The sequence below is a fragment of the Hippichthys cyanospilos genome, chromosome 13 (genome assembly GCF_059441005.1).
Source record: "Hippichthys cyanospilos isolate Australia breed blue-spotted pipefish chromosome 13, RoL_Hcya_1.0, whole genome shotgun sequence".
Taxonomy (NCBI): domain Eukaryota; kingdom Metazoa; phylum Chordata; class Actinopteri; order Syngnathiformes; family Syngnathidae; genus Hippichthys; species Hippichthys cyanospilos.
The window spans coordinates 4,975,585-4,990,343 of record NC_142381.1 but is presented as its reverse complement, the minus strand read 5'-3'; the positions used below and the strand labels follow the sequence as shown (position 1 = coordinate 4,990,343).

The following is a 14,759-nucleotide window of genomic DNA, read 5'->3' as shown; positions in this document are numbered from 1 at the left end:
TTCAGATTTTATTTAAATTATGTATTTTTATTTATTTTAGTTTTATTTTATTTCATTTTATTTATTTATTTATTTTTGTTCTATCCAGACTAAAACCAAAACACACATTTTTTTTAAGATTTTCTTCGCTAAATGTTTAAATGCTGATGATGATCATGTTGATGATGATGATGGTTGTTGTGAACAAAAATGTTATTGCCAAAAGAATTCCAAACCAGAAACACAGTGCACATATTAATAAATAATGTTACCCCTGGTTGTAGGTTTGAAAAAAGGGGTTATCTTGCTGGTGGTGTTTGTTTTATTTTTATTTATATTTTTGCAAATAATTTCCAGGCAAACTGCCCAAGGAACCAATTCAGTACAAAATAAACTTGAAATATAATCAATGCAAACTACTAAAATGCAATTATACAACTGACATTGTAGCAATAAGCTGCGCAGAATGGATTCAAACACAAAAAAATAATGTATTCCAAATCTGTGGGAAATTCAGAATTGCATCTGAGTCATTGGACCAAAGCACACAAAAATGGTAATTATTCGATGATGAATAGACACATAAATTCAGTGGTAAAATGGTTCCTCACATGCACTCTTAACACTTTCTCTCTCGTTCTCTCTCTCTTTGTCTCGATCGCTCTCTCATAGACCCACAAACCATTTTGAGCGTCTCCTTCTATGCTTTTACGATTTACAATGGTTCCAGTTTTAATCCAAGTTAAAGCGTGTACCTTAACCTTTCCAAGTGCATCTGCATATTTTCACTTATCTATTCCTGTGATGGGTCTATTCTGAAAAGGTCAGAGGGTGCTTTCACAACTTTTTTTTTCTGTTTTTCAGTAGTTCACATCCACTTTTTATGTTTGCCACCTGGTTTCATAATGTACAATTCCCATCCATCTTTCCACTTCCTACTCCTCAGCCACTTTGTACAGTGTAACAAAAGACGTTACAGCAACCGAGTGAGGTCACCCTCACACCAGAATATTACCATCAGCGAGTAAATGAATCGGTCCTAACAAAGATACCAGCCGCAATCTCATACATCGGTCCCACGTGCAGGTATCCCAAACCTCTGCACGGCCGGTTCATTCCCTTCATGCGGTGTCGCTCAAAGTCATCCTCAGGCTGTCAGGGTTGGTTGCGGGGGTTCACATTAATCACCTATAGGCACACGCGCATTCGTACGTTGAAGTAGCAAAGCCATGCAGATTAATCCCCTGGCTGAACCATGCTATCCCATTAATGTCCCGGACCTGGTAATTAGTGCATTAGTGAGGAGTGTGAGTGATGACTATGAGACAACATAACCTTTTAATTGGTGTCATGCTCCACTCCTGCTTGGCAATGATTGATCTCCATGTTGCTATTACCATGGCAACTCCATTTAGATGGATGTGACATGAGAAAAGATGATGTTAGTCTATACATCAAATATTTTCAAATCCAAGCTTACAGTGGTCATGGGCGATGTCTTTGTCAAGTGTGAGAGGTTGAGATACAGGCTATTACATGGTTATCATTTCTCATTATATAACGATACAGTTTCAATGACGGAACAGAGTTTGACGGAGAAAAAAAAAAAACATCACCAATAGTCTTATGCTTACCCAATTCTCAGTCTTCTATTAAAAACCTGATTATGATATTTGGGTAAAAAATATCATTTACTAGAAGATAATATTGACAAAAATAAAATTTACATTGTTGAATATTACTTGAATAATAGTTGTTAGAGTTGTAAAAGTTGTTAGACTGAAAATTGAATATCTGAGGTTGGACATATGTGTACAAAACAGTGGCATAATATATGTACTTCCATTTGGAAGTAAATTAGTGTCAATGGAATTTTTAATAAGGCCATTTAATATATAGTAATGACTTTTTCCATTCTAAAAACGAATATCATGCAGCACCTATAGGATCATTATCTTTTTTATTTGTACATTTTCTCAGATTATCGAAATTCACAATTAAAATTCAATTCAATTAATAAATGATTAATATTATGCTATTTGACCCTTATATCTTTGTAAATCTAATTTAAAATGCACATAATGTTACACTTCTAAGTTCAGATTGTTGAAAGAATGGATGATTTTATGCGATTAAGGGTGATTTATTCTTTAGTAAAACTACTGCTCCATAATAGCAAGAAATGCGATACTCTCCAGTTGTGTACTGTAGTGGTTTACTGCAACAAACTGACATTTATTTTCTGAATTAATTGAGTTAAAGATAGCACATTTGTCATAACAACGTTACTACGGTTGGAGCCGCAAATATCCTAGGATAGCCTAATAAGGAGCAAAACTGAATATTTAAACTTGACAGTGCAAAGGGAAATCCTCCAGGGGAATCATGACTTCCTCTTTTTTTCTTCCATACAGGCAAACAAGAGACAAGCATCACTTTGTCATATAACGGTGCACTTCTGAAAAAAGTGTCATTCACGCACAGCGCATATCTGCTTATGAGTTGAGATGGAATATGATTTCACACGCAACATTGTTCATGCGCTTTGCTCAAAAATGAATACAAGATCACAAAACACAGCTAACAAACAGCTTACAAAATTATACCATGGGACACCGTCGAGTTTTACTGAAAACGGTGAGGCGGGATGGCAAGGACACGTGACGGATAGTCCGTGTCAGCGGCCAAAATGATCACATAACCAAAACGCACAACTACATCCTAATAATAGTTTTTTAATACTGAAATGGATGTCCCTTAGCAACTATTTGGTGACCGGTCCTGTGTGTGCCGTGCTACTGACTGGCTCCAGCGCTCCTGCAGCTCTAATTAGGACAATTGGTATTGTGAAACGTTTCACAATCTTCAGCAAGGTGTTTATTTTCTGGACCATTAATAAAACCACTTAAGGCACATATTATATAAATATTACATGAACGATCCAAGTGACAAGGATGGGCACGGTGGAAGTCACGGATCAGAGCTCAGATCAAAACATGCTTGACAAGGATCCAAATTGGCTCTGGCCAATAAGCCGCTATCCAATTCAGGGGCAAACATTATTGACGTTTGTACACCTGCACGGCTATTGTGCAAGGCGATTTTGAACATGTTTAAAATGACTCGGGCAGGATAGATACATTTACAGGGCAGTATCTCACAGAGATGGGAGTAAATCTGTTATTTTGTTGTGTGTTATTTTTTTTAAGTATTGTGGGCCAGAAGCGCAATGAATACACGGGGAGAATATGTTGGCTGGAACCTCAAACGACATGGTGAAACATCCAAACGTCACCAAATTCTGCGAGAAGACCTGTCAATGCTTCAAAATGCATTTTAATGACGATCGTGGAAAGCTTTTATTTTGAAGTTTTCCTAGTTTTCCCTCTGATAACTTTCTACGTGATCATCTTAATCAGCTCAGGGGTAATTAATGGTGTTTTTTTTTTTTAATTTTGTTAACTTAGGTATTTTGTGAAAGTGGCTATTGATTTAATTTGATACAAGTTTGGCTGGAACTGTGGTTAAGCAGAGAAAATCTATCTTTGAACAGTAAAATAGCTGAGCAATGCCTGGATTACATTTCAACAAGAAAGAAACATCTTCTGTGTCGTCAAAAATCTATGCACTTGTTGATCATACCAGTGATGTTTGTGGGCAACATATGCGGGTAAATCAGCCTTTATAGTTAAGCATTTTAGTCTTTTTTTCTTGGATTTTATCCACTGTAAGTTGGTGTTGATGGCAACAAAAGCACTGTTTGGCAACTGATCAAGGCAGCAGCTTCCATCTCCGCCCTGCATCGTCTCTCCAATGCAACGCGGCGTTTTCTCCGTCTGACAAGTCTTGCCATTTTTATTGCCGGATTCTGAATTGTTGGCCTTTTCTGGCTCAAATAAATATCCATGTTGGCCCATTTCTTCTTGACTTTCATCAGAAAAGTCCATTTTAGCAATGTCAACAACGATCTGGCATATCACATGGCGGGACAAGGAATGGCCCTGTCAATGACTTGATGTCACCTGCATTAGGAGGTACTGCATTTACCATTGTCCGTCGCTATAAGAAACATGGCAGCCTCCGGAGGAGTGCCACTCCCCATGTAACATAATTTAGTGATAACTAGACCTACCATTATATTGAAAACATACTGTTGGTTGAAAAGATTTATAACCATTTAATGTAGTCATTTTTAATGAAAAAAAATCATAAACATTGTCCCTTTAAATCCTCAACCTGAGACATTTGAAGTGGATGTGCGAACCAAATGTCAACAGTTCCTTTTATGGAAAATCTTATCATTTAGATAATAGATGAGACACAAGTTAAAAAAAAAAAAAAACTAAAAAAAGTTTTTATCACTAACCTCATATGAGTCATAGGAACATCCTGCGTGAATTGATAATATGCAACTTGGCAACAATTAATGTGGGGAAAAATAACACAGCAAACAACTAAGTTACAATATGATGTCTCTGATGAAGGTGTCCAATTAGACAGTAAATAGGGCAATGTGTGAATGCGGATATTACCATTTTTAAATGATTGCTGCTCCTGCTCCGTTATGACTAGGTGACACAGTATTCCCCTCTTTCTTTACTACCCTTTGTTTCTCCTCGCAGACCCCCACGGTGCTGCAGAGACTGTGAATTGCTTTGTTAATTTGTTCATTTCCCAGTGCACCTCCATCCTGCAGACCTAACTTGTTATTAAGCACAGCACGACCATCAGATATGAGGAGCGGGCATTATGATGGGGCATTTAAGGAGAGCTAGAGGACAGGTTCAGATTGCATCTATAATCTTGAAGGATAGATGTGATGACACCACCACCAGTCACTCATTTTATTGTTTCAGCCTCATTTGAGTTCTGCTTCTTTAAAACCTTCACGCCCTTTTGTGTCAGAAGAGCTAATTAGGTTATGTTGTGTATAAATTAATTTCACAACTGATTTCACAATTGAGGAATTTGCTATTATATATTACAGTGAATCAAATAGGACTAGAGGCTATGATGTTATTTAGAGAAACAGAGAGAATTATAGATAAATTAGTTACACAACAGCTTGCTGTAATCAAACAATCTGTACAATGCAACATATGTCGTTTGCATTGTGTTATGAACGTTGTTGTGTTGAGTGGGCAGTTGCGAGTCAACGCTCTTGTTGATTACATTAAATGATAAATGCCCCACCAGTTGCTTTGAGTTAACTACTTCAACTAAAATGCAAAATATTGTGATGCTTGTTGTGTGTGTCTCTGTGAATTCAAACGCGTTTGTAAAGACAATCTCCTTTTTTTTTAAGAACCAAGAAATTGCTTATTATTATTTATCCATACTTTATTGGAATTGTTTTGTTAGTATCATACAAAAAAGAAAAAGTACTTCCACCCCAGGGTCTTTGGGAAATAAGGAGGGGAGACCCTGAAGTGGTTGCCAGCCAATCACAGGGGACACAAAGACAATCAACCATCAAATAATTAACTATTTCATTGATTAATTAAAAGTGTCATTAATTAAACACATGTTTCATCAATTAATGAGAGGAAGTCCTGAGAGGAAAGTTACAGCGCATATTTGCAACCTGTGATCAGAGCAAATTTATTTATTCATTAAATCATGTAATAAAAATTGTACCATTGATCTCTAAGTGAACTAACCAAACGAATCACGCAAGTTGATTGCCTATTATTATAGAAAATGGATGGATGAATGATAAATATGTAGCGAAGCCAAAATATCCTCCAATTCTGCGGTGACCGATCAAATATTTTTGCCATAGACCACTTGGTGAGGAGGTTAAAGGAATTGTAGCAGGATCAAGAAGAATTAAAATAAAGAGAATAAAAATTTGCTTGGAGTTACCCTTGCTAAAATAACACACACTCAAATGTGTGGGAGGATGAAGGAGACCAATTGTCATTTGTAAGTGTCTGTCAAACATGAATATATAAATATGGACAGTGTGCATGCATGCATGCATGCATATATTACTTCAACCTCAAGGGATATTTCTGGTTGTTTCTTGGAGGTCTCGATGAAGTGTGTGATTGAAGGTGTGGACATAACACTCACACCAGGATGGCTCAAAATCTCGAAGCAATTAATCTACTGAGCGCATTCATTAAATGTGACAACAATATAATATATAGTAATCACAGCAGCAAAATAAAGTGTCACTGTGGGCTGTTATATATGTTCTTTACCTGTCATTTAAAATCTATATTGTTCTCTGTTACATTTTTTTAATGGGTTTTGATAGTATACTTACTGCAATGACCTTGCATGTGGGAAAGCAGGGCACATTTCAGTTATGCAGTATTTCCTATTCATATCATGTTTGCAGTTAGTTTTTTTTTGTGCTCAGATGTTTTTAATGTGTTTAAAATGTATACATGTTTTAATGAGTTGAAAATTATTTTAAAGAGAGTGGGAGGGGTCAAATTGTAAGACATGCAAACTGGAAAGTTACAAAACTGGTGAAATACAATAAATTTTAATCATTGACAAAAAAAAAAAAAAAAGCTATTTGATTGCTGGCTGTTGTCCCAAAAACCTTCTCACTATCTCCATTGCACAGCTGCACCTTGAGCTGCAAGTCCATTTTCAGTTAGTACATTTCAACAGCTCCTGTTTCTCTTCAAGTTGGTGTTTAGCAACGGTGCTGTGGGGAAAAAGAAAAAAAAAAAAAAGAAGAAGGCTACAATACGTCTTATTCTCCCCAACACCCTTGCCACACTCTGCAACTTCCGGGCATGCTTAGAGGCACGATTTAAAATGTGTGCATGACATTTTAGTTGGACGAAGCCACTCACCTCCAGAGTGGCAATCATATTGGCAGCATTATCATTTTAGTGCAAGACGGCTAATATATAACGTAGCATTAGTCCAGTTTGCGTCCATTGTTGACTCAGTAGAAGCCAAAATGTTTTATATGGCTGTTTTTTTTTATTTTTTATATGTTGCTTAAGTATATTTCTTGTAACTCTTGGCTATTGTTGCCAAGCTTTTCACACAAAAGAAACAATCGTAATAAGTTTTACTTGACTCTTCAAACCTTCATAAAAATGTTATTTTAGTAATAAATACAGTTTTCTAAACTTTCTGGCGGCCAACATTCACTTGCTCTGTTGTCATCATTTGTTGTAGCAACAGTCATTTCTTGAGCCTCTTTCCTTCTCCTACACTCAATTCTTCAACCCCATGTTGTGTGTCAGCTCTAATCCTTACTCTTCTCACTCTTTGTGCTCTGTCCATTTTACTCCACACTGACAGCTTTCATAGTGCTCAGGCTGATTCCAAAGCGAAGTCATTATTGAAAACCGTCTCCTCCCATGACAGGATGGCCATAGAGCGACAGAACAGTCTAAATAAAAAGCATGAATGTGAGTAGTCTGCAAGGAGTGTGTTGATCATTAGGAATTTGTTTGTTGTTGTGTGCAATAGTTGTAAATAGTTTTAGGAATTGTCCTGCATAAATCATTTGTGGAGTTTATAAAGAGCTTTTTGGATCTCTCAAGCAAGTGGGTGGCGATCATCTATGCTTGTTTTCTTCTGTGCCTAAGTTGGCGAGTCTGGAGTGGACAGGTATCAGGAATCTTAGTCATATATTATTAAAAAAAATCTTTGTTCGTGATGTTAAGAGATTCAAAAAAAGAGAATAATTAAGAGCCTTACTTCAGCCAGAAATTAGATAAAAACCCTCAGTCATTTTTTTTGTTTAATTTGATACTTTGTATTGTTGAGGCAGATCAAAAGATTGATTGAGCAAAAAACATGCTGTTGTAACCATTTACCTTTTGTTGTATTTGAAACAACACTCAAGAACTGTCTGTAACCATTAGGGGGAATTATATCATTTTCTTTTGTCAATGGCCAAATAATATGAAATTGAAAAAGAAAAAAAAAAGACAAAGTTACAATTGGTCCAAACACTGTACACTGAACCGACTGTGTCCATTCACTTATAGCGGCGGGGCCTTCTCTTTTCATTCTGAAGGCTCTGGCAGATTTCACGCTTTTACCCGACATTCTCCGAAAATAACATTTCAACATTAATGAACTACGTTGGGATATTGAGTTTGAGAATACCAATTGAGTCACTGAGAAACATCAGATAGATTCATATCTAAATTGATGCAAATTGACTTCCACTGGTAGCATAGTGCCTCATTATCAAGTGAAGATTGTGGGGCTTGAAGAATGTCACTTGAGCCTAAGCCATGGTCACATTTATAGCTGAAATGGGAGTCAAAGCCAAATTCTTTTCACTCTCGCTTCTGGTTGGAAATGAAGTGTAGACTACTAATACGTGACAGAGGGCACTTAAAAAGGACATCACTATTCTGTGCTGAAATTTCAGGGTAGTGGGAGCAGTTTGTAAAACGAGAGCGAGAGAGGGGGGCACAGCTCATGCCAAGATCATGGGTCTGCTTCAGATGCCTCCTAATTTCCTAAATCGTGCAAGCAACTTAAATTCAACACTCCAAATTGTTCTTTTGAGTTTTTTTTTTCTCACACCTTCTATTTCTTCTTTTCAGATGCTAAACTCTATCGTATACTATTTTAACCTCAAGGGCATTCTTAACAAACTCTTTCTTCCAGATAACTGCTACTTCATTTCACTTCCCATCGACATCATTATGAACAACTTTAACCCTGGTCCTAGGCTTCTGGCTTTACTGCCTTTTCAGCTGGTATCCTGGACACACTGTACATCGGGCTTCCGTTTCTGCATAATGTCAACAAACTCTCTACAGTTTCATGTCATTATTCCAACATTCAATGTCACTACTGTCAGCTGCAGGCTTTTCCTGTTCCCATTCTCTCTCTTTCTGTAGACATATTTTCCTCCTTTCCATCCACAAACCTTAGTCAAATTTCCACCATCGCCCTGTGGTTGAACAGCACCAATTGTGGTCATTCTTGACCCGGACCTGAACCCATCAAGATCCAGGTAGCTCATGCATAATATTGATATAAAATGCCCTTATTTTGAATTTTGAAATCCAGCAAAAATAACTGCACAAAAGCAAACCTTAGACAAAGGACGCATAAACGCATGTGCCACAGCTTTGATGGTTGTTGGTGTGAGAAAGCAGGAACAGGGATGTCATATTTTTGAACTTTTGAGTCCATTTGTATGTTGGCGTGGAACGTTTACTGACATTTTAGTTCATGTGTATTTGTTTGTGTATGTGTGAATGTGTATGTATGGACATGTGCGTGCGCGTGTGACTGTGTAGGTGTATGTGTGAATACGTGTGTGTTCCTCACCCGCAGCTTCTTTCAGCTAGCTGCTTCATGCCTCATTGGGGTTCATATTGATTGGTCCAGTTTCTCTTTGTTTTCACTCTTCTATTTTGGTCGACTGATGCAGCTCTAAGAAACTCACTGGCCTTTGCTAAAACTGCTACGGGAGCCTCATATAAAATTGCTTTTAAAAGGCTGGGAAAGCTGTGGTCAGAAGGCTTTAAATCGAAAGATAAGCCCTCGGAAAATATGTCTCTAGACTTGCATGGTAATACATTTCAATGAGTTAAAAGTTCACCAGGCAAGCATATGTTCACACAATGTTTTTCATTCATATTTGTATGTGGCATGTTCTAAGTGTTAAGCCACAATAACAGTTTATTCTTCCACCATCAAGTTCTTGTTAATCTCACCGCTGCTTCTAACAGTTGAGTCTGTAGCTGTGTTCTTATTGCACAAAAGCATACAGATATACTGTTTATATATATATATATATATATATATATATATATATATATATATATATATATATATATATATATATATATATATATATATATATATATATATATATATGCGGGAACCGCATGAAATACTGTAACAAAATGAAATTTTACCTTGTGCACAAAAAGGTGCATATTGTAAATTGAATTGGGTTGAGGATGGATAAATGGTGTATGTATGTTCAAAAATAATAATAAATGTATGGCAATATTTCCAGGAAAGTGCAATTGAAAGAATGTAATTGAAAGAAAAGGCAACATTTCATCAATTACCAATGCCTTTACAGGATGTGTAGTAATACAATTGCCCATATAATATCACTGGTGTGTGTTGTCGCTTCTCTTCTTTGCCATGGATGTTGGAGACTGCCAGAGGGGATTGTAACATGGCACCTGTCTCTGTTTCGGTTAATCCTGCATGTCTGTAATATGACTCATTTTACAGCAAAGGGCCAGATTAGTTCGACAGCAAGTGGGAGGTAAACTGAGGAGTGGGTGGAAGGTGTGAGAAAAAATGCAAAACAGTCAATAGTGGCAAAACGTGACAAATGCATTAGATACCGTGACCAACTCTCCAACACCGATATTAGAAATGAAAGGATTACTCCGAGACCACGACAGTGCATCATCAAAACCGCAATTGTCAGAATTCAAGCATTATGTGAATCTCGGAATTGAATGTGAGCAAAGACCAACATGCATAATTAAACAGGCAGGGCAAGTGTGACTGTAAGAAAAAAAACGTTTTACCATCTAATGTACGTCAGAATAAATCAATGCACAAAACACATACAAACATGCACAAACCCCAGGCACTCAGTCAGTCTCAGACAGAAATTTGTTTTATTGGTTCAGGAGCTCCCATCCCTCACGTCCCTTCATTCTTCTTCACACTTGTTTTGCCCATTTGTCTCTCTCCTCCGTTACTCCGCTCTTTCCCTCTTGTGTGTGACTTTTATCGCTGCCTGCAGTCCCTCCCTCCACTACTGCCGCCATCCCTCTGAAGTCGTGGCTTTGCTGGAGGCTGACACAGCGATGCAATTGAACTTGGATGAGCAATTGCATTTACCATTCATGCTAACTTAGACACTAAATAAAAAAAATCATATTTGAATATATTTGAGTATTTATTTGCACCGTTCATTCTACGATTATGGACTTGATTTACCAAGATTCCAAAGTATAATCACGTCTGGTTGTGTGTACAGTTAGTCTGCATGTCGCCTCTGATTTACATTACAAATGATATTTGAAAGACAGTTTAGTACTCTTGTTTGGACCTTAGTAAATTGGGAGTGAACCACAAGAGCAAAACACAATTTGAATTCATGGAATTGGAAATGTGAATGGAGGAGGAGAAAACATTACAAATACATACTCCAATATTTGAGGGAAGCCAACAGCAGCATAAAAATTTTTGTTTCATCATTTAACTGATTCTGATTGTGCGGCAGTTGTGAGGTATTTGTGCATCCTGTGTAATGTTGTATTTAAAACTTGGAACAGAACACATGCATTACTGTTATTATAGAGGCCAGCACCAATTATCACAATCTGCTGAAATGGCCTAAATGCAATAAAATACACAGTTGAATGGAGTGTTGTGGTGGTGGCCACACTACCTGGAAAAAGTGATAAGCTAAGCTACAAGCTAAAATATATAAAGTTGAACAACATTGACATTATCTAAGCCACAAAATGATAACAGTAGCAAAATTACATCAAACCTAGTTTAGTTTACCGCACTCTCTATGACAAAACCTCGATTTTTAAATGTTATGGGTCCTCTTGCGGTATCATTGGACACTAAATGAGATATATAATGTTTGGTTAATTGTGTTTCTCTATATCATTGCAATATTAGTGGCTGATATAATATTGGAACAGTGTGTATTGGAGCCACGGGTTACAAATTAATTCATTTAGTGACACTGTTTGTAACTTGAAGCATTAAACTACTTTTTGTCATTGGAAATTCAATTTATCTATTCCAACCCCAGAGTTAAGATACATTTTTGTTTTGTTTTGTTTTTGTTTTATCAGTCTGTGTTTTAAATATTATGCAACAGCGAAATGAGTTCAAACACAAAATAATCATGTAGAAAACACTACAAAAACATAACTCATCGTTGCTCATCATCTTTAAGTAAGGAAAGGAAACAGGAAAGGAGGACTACAGTGGTCCACTGATTTATTATGGCTCAGATCATTGTCAAGGCGGGACATCTAAAACATGTCCATCTGATCGGAAATGTGGGATGTGCTGGGTGAAATTGTTCCCATGCCACTCCTGTATAATAGTACAGTATGTCACAATAATGTTTATTATGAAGTTTGTGGCGACTCCTTACTGAGCAAGCTTTTTTTTTCTCCACAGCACCATCTGCTACATCTGCTACTGTCTTTGCTCCACTTGGTCAGAATGAAAGCTGACTTCAATGGCAAAATACAAAGCACATGTTTCACAGTCCACACCTTAATCTGAATCAATATCAAAATTAACAGGTGCTTTTATGGCCTTTGCTTCATCCATCCAGAAATACTAAAAAAAAACTCGTTCTGTTACCCAAAGCTGCTAGCTAATTGAAAGCAAACTAAATAACGCAAAGGCACACGTACAACTGCCCAGATGACATCCTATTTTAATAATCAAAGTGAAAAACATAAGAGCAGTTATTATTTGGACCAATGAATTGCTTCCTTACCCTACTTCCTATAGATATATTAGGAACGGTCGTCTTTCTTTGTTGAGTTGTAGTCTCAATTCAACCATATCCTTCAAGTCAATCTCAGGGGGTAAGTGACAGCACAGAACCCCCTCAGTGCACTGCCGTCCTATTACCTGTGGCAGTCATCTCACTGTCACGCTGATCAATGATTCATGTGCAGGAGGACCTTGGCCTGTTAGCTTGCTGCGCTGCAGCTCTCAGCTCACTGGAGCCACTGTGCAGCTGCCTCTTCAGGAAATAATGACTGGACTTTCTCAGAGTATTTTTCCAACCGTTAGGCCCCTTTCAGGAAAAACGCTGAGAGAATGGACACAGGGAAAGATAGAAAGATAGATCGACAACCGGGGGGAAAAAAAGCATACAAAGGTTCATGCAGAGCACACACTGCTCAAATAAGTGACTGCATGCTGTTGAACGAGTGTCTGTGCAGATATGTGTGTGTGTGTGTGTGTGTGTGTGTGTATATATATATATATATATATATATATATATATATATATATATATATATATATATATATATATATATATATATATATATATATATATATGTGTGTGTGTGTGTGTGTGTGTGTGTGTGTTCTTTTTGTCACAGAAAGATTACCTATTTCTGTATTTATTTCGAATCGCAGATGGCTATAAATACGACAGCAGCCATGAGAGCCAGTAACTATTGTATTTCTTCAGGGAATAAAGATAATCAGTGGTGAGATTCAGATTTGTGGCCAAGCTAAAACATATTGTCTTGGGTAATAGGACTGCACAACATGTTCTGATGTTCAGCCAGAATCAAAAGGGGCATTGCTTTGAATATTACAGCAATAAATGGCGGAAACATTTGGATATTGACAATCACGTTTTATCGATAATTAAACAGTAATAATATACTTACCAAGTTTTACTTAGCGTAAAAGGGATTTAGAGGGTATTTTTGACTCTAAAGTTATTTGACTTCTAAAGTTATTCTTGCCTTGTGTACTTTTTTCCTCATTGATTTTCCTCTTTGGATGTCGGTGTCATGTGACTATTGCTGTTGGCTTTTACTTTCAGCAGAATAAGGCTATAATAAATCACATAGCAGCAACATGCTGCATCACCATGACAACTGTGCAAAAGAGTTTTGTTGGAATATGAGAAATAACTCTGAATTTGAATGAGTTGGTTTTATCAATACATTGTTCAGCTCAAAAACATCGTTAGGCCAGGAAGCTACTTAGACTTTGCTTTTCTGTGAAACGTGTCAGTCGTTGCTACAAATTTTTGCAACAAGTTTGAGCAAAGCTTCATATATACGTCGGTATTTAATTTATTAATTTTATCTTTTTACATTGTTTGAATTGCAACCCAAAAAATAAACTGCTTTTATCTTTAAAGAGGAAAGAGACTTTAATATTTCCAAACCAGTACTTACAAATGCTAATGCACCGTCTGTACACACAATCCACACAACCTTCCTCTCCTCATCATGCCTCCTCATTGTGCCGTAAGTGTAGTAAGATAAAGGTCAAAAACTATAAAACAAAGAGTGAGCAAGACCAAGAAAAGGAGAGACTGATGAGATGGAAGGACAAGTATTGCAAGAGGGGTTTTTAAGGACGTTGTGTTGAAGAGGAGAGGACAGGAGAGCTGATAAGGGCTGTTGGTACAGACTCGTCACTGTAGTGGCAAAGGACTAACAACAACTTCGATACAAGAAAATCATTTCAGATTAGCAAGAATGAAGAGAATATGCAATATAGCTTCTTAATGGAAGTGCTGGTGGATAAGGCGGTGTCATCCCTCTCAGAACACTTATATATGAAACTATGAAAGGCTGTTCCACTCCACTGCAAAATAATACTCGCAGACATTTGCAATTGCAAAGTATGTTTCATATCTGAACGCCATTTGAGTTTTATGCAAGATTATTAGTCTGGGCCTTTTAATATGGGACACTGTATTCATTTGGTGAGAAAATGCCTTCTCAGAGTGGGAATGATTTCTTACATGTATTTGTGAAGGTCTCAAATGGTAGGCCATGTTTGAAAGCAGTCAGCTCATGAAAAGCTTGGCAAGGCTATCAGATGTATTTATAGTGTACTTTGGCATTTGTGTTTAAATGCTGCAGAGAGCATTAGCAATACGTTCATTCTAGGATGTACATCTTCATTTATTTCATGTAAATTGTGATTGTAAGTTTGGGCAATAGTGGATTGTTGACAGTACTGTAAACACTAGAGAAAACAGAATACTATTACATTGTACTGTAAAATAATTGTGTTTCATTCATTGCTTATACTCTTGCTCAATAAAACTTA

The 14,759-nt window shown here is 37.0% G+C and overlaps 1 protein-coding gene across 1 annotated transcript in view; it reads left to right on the top strand.

Moving 5' to 3' along the window:
- Window positions 1–14,759, top strand: part of tenm1 (teneurin transmembrane protein 1) — a 148,118-nt gene that overhangs the window by 53,242 nt on the left and 80,117 nt on the right. The window lies entirely within an intron of this gene.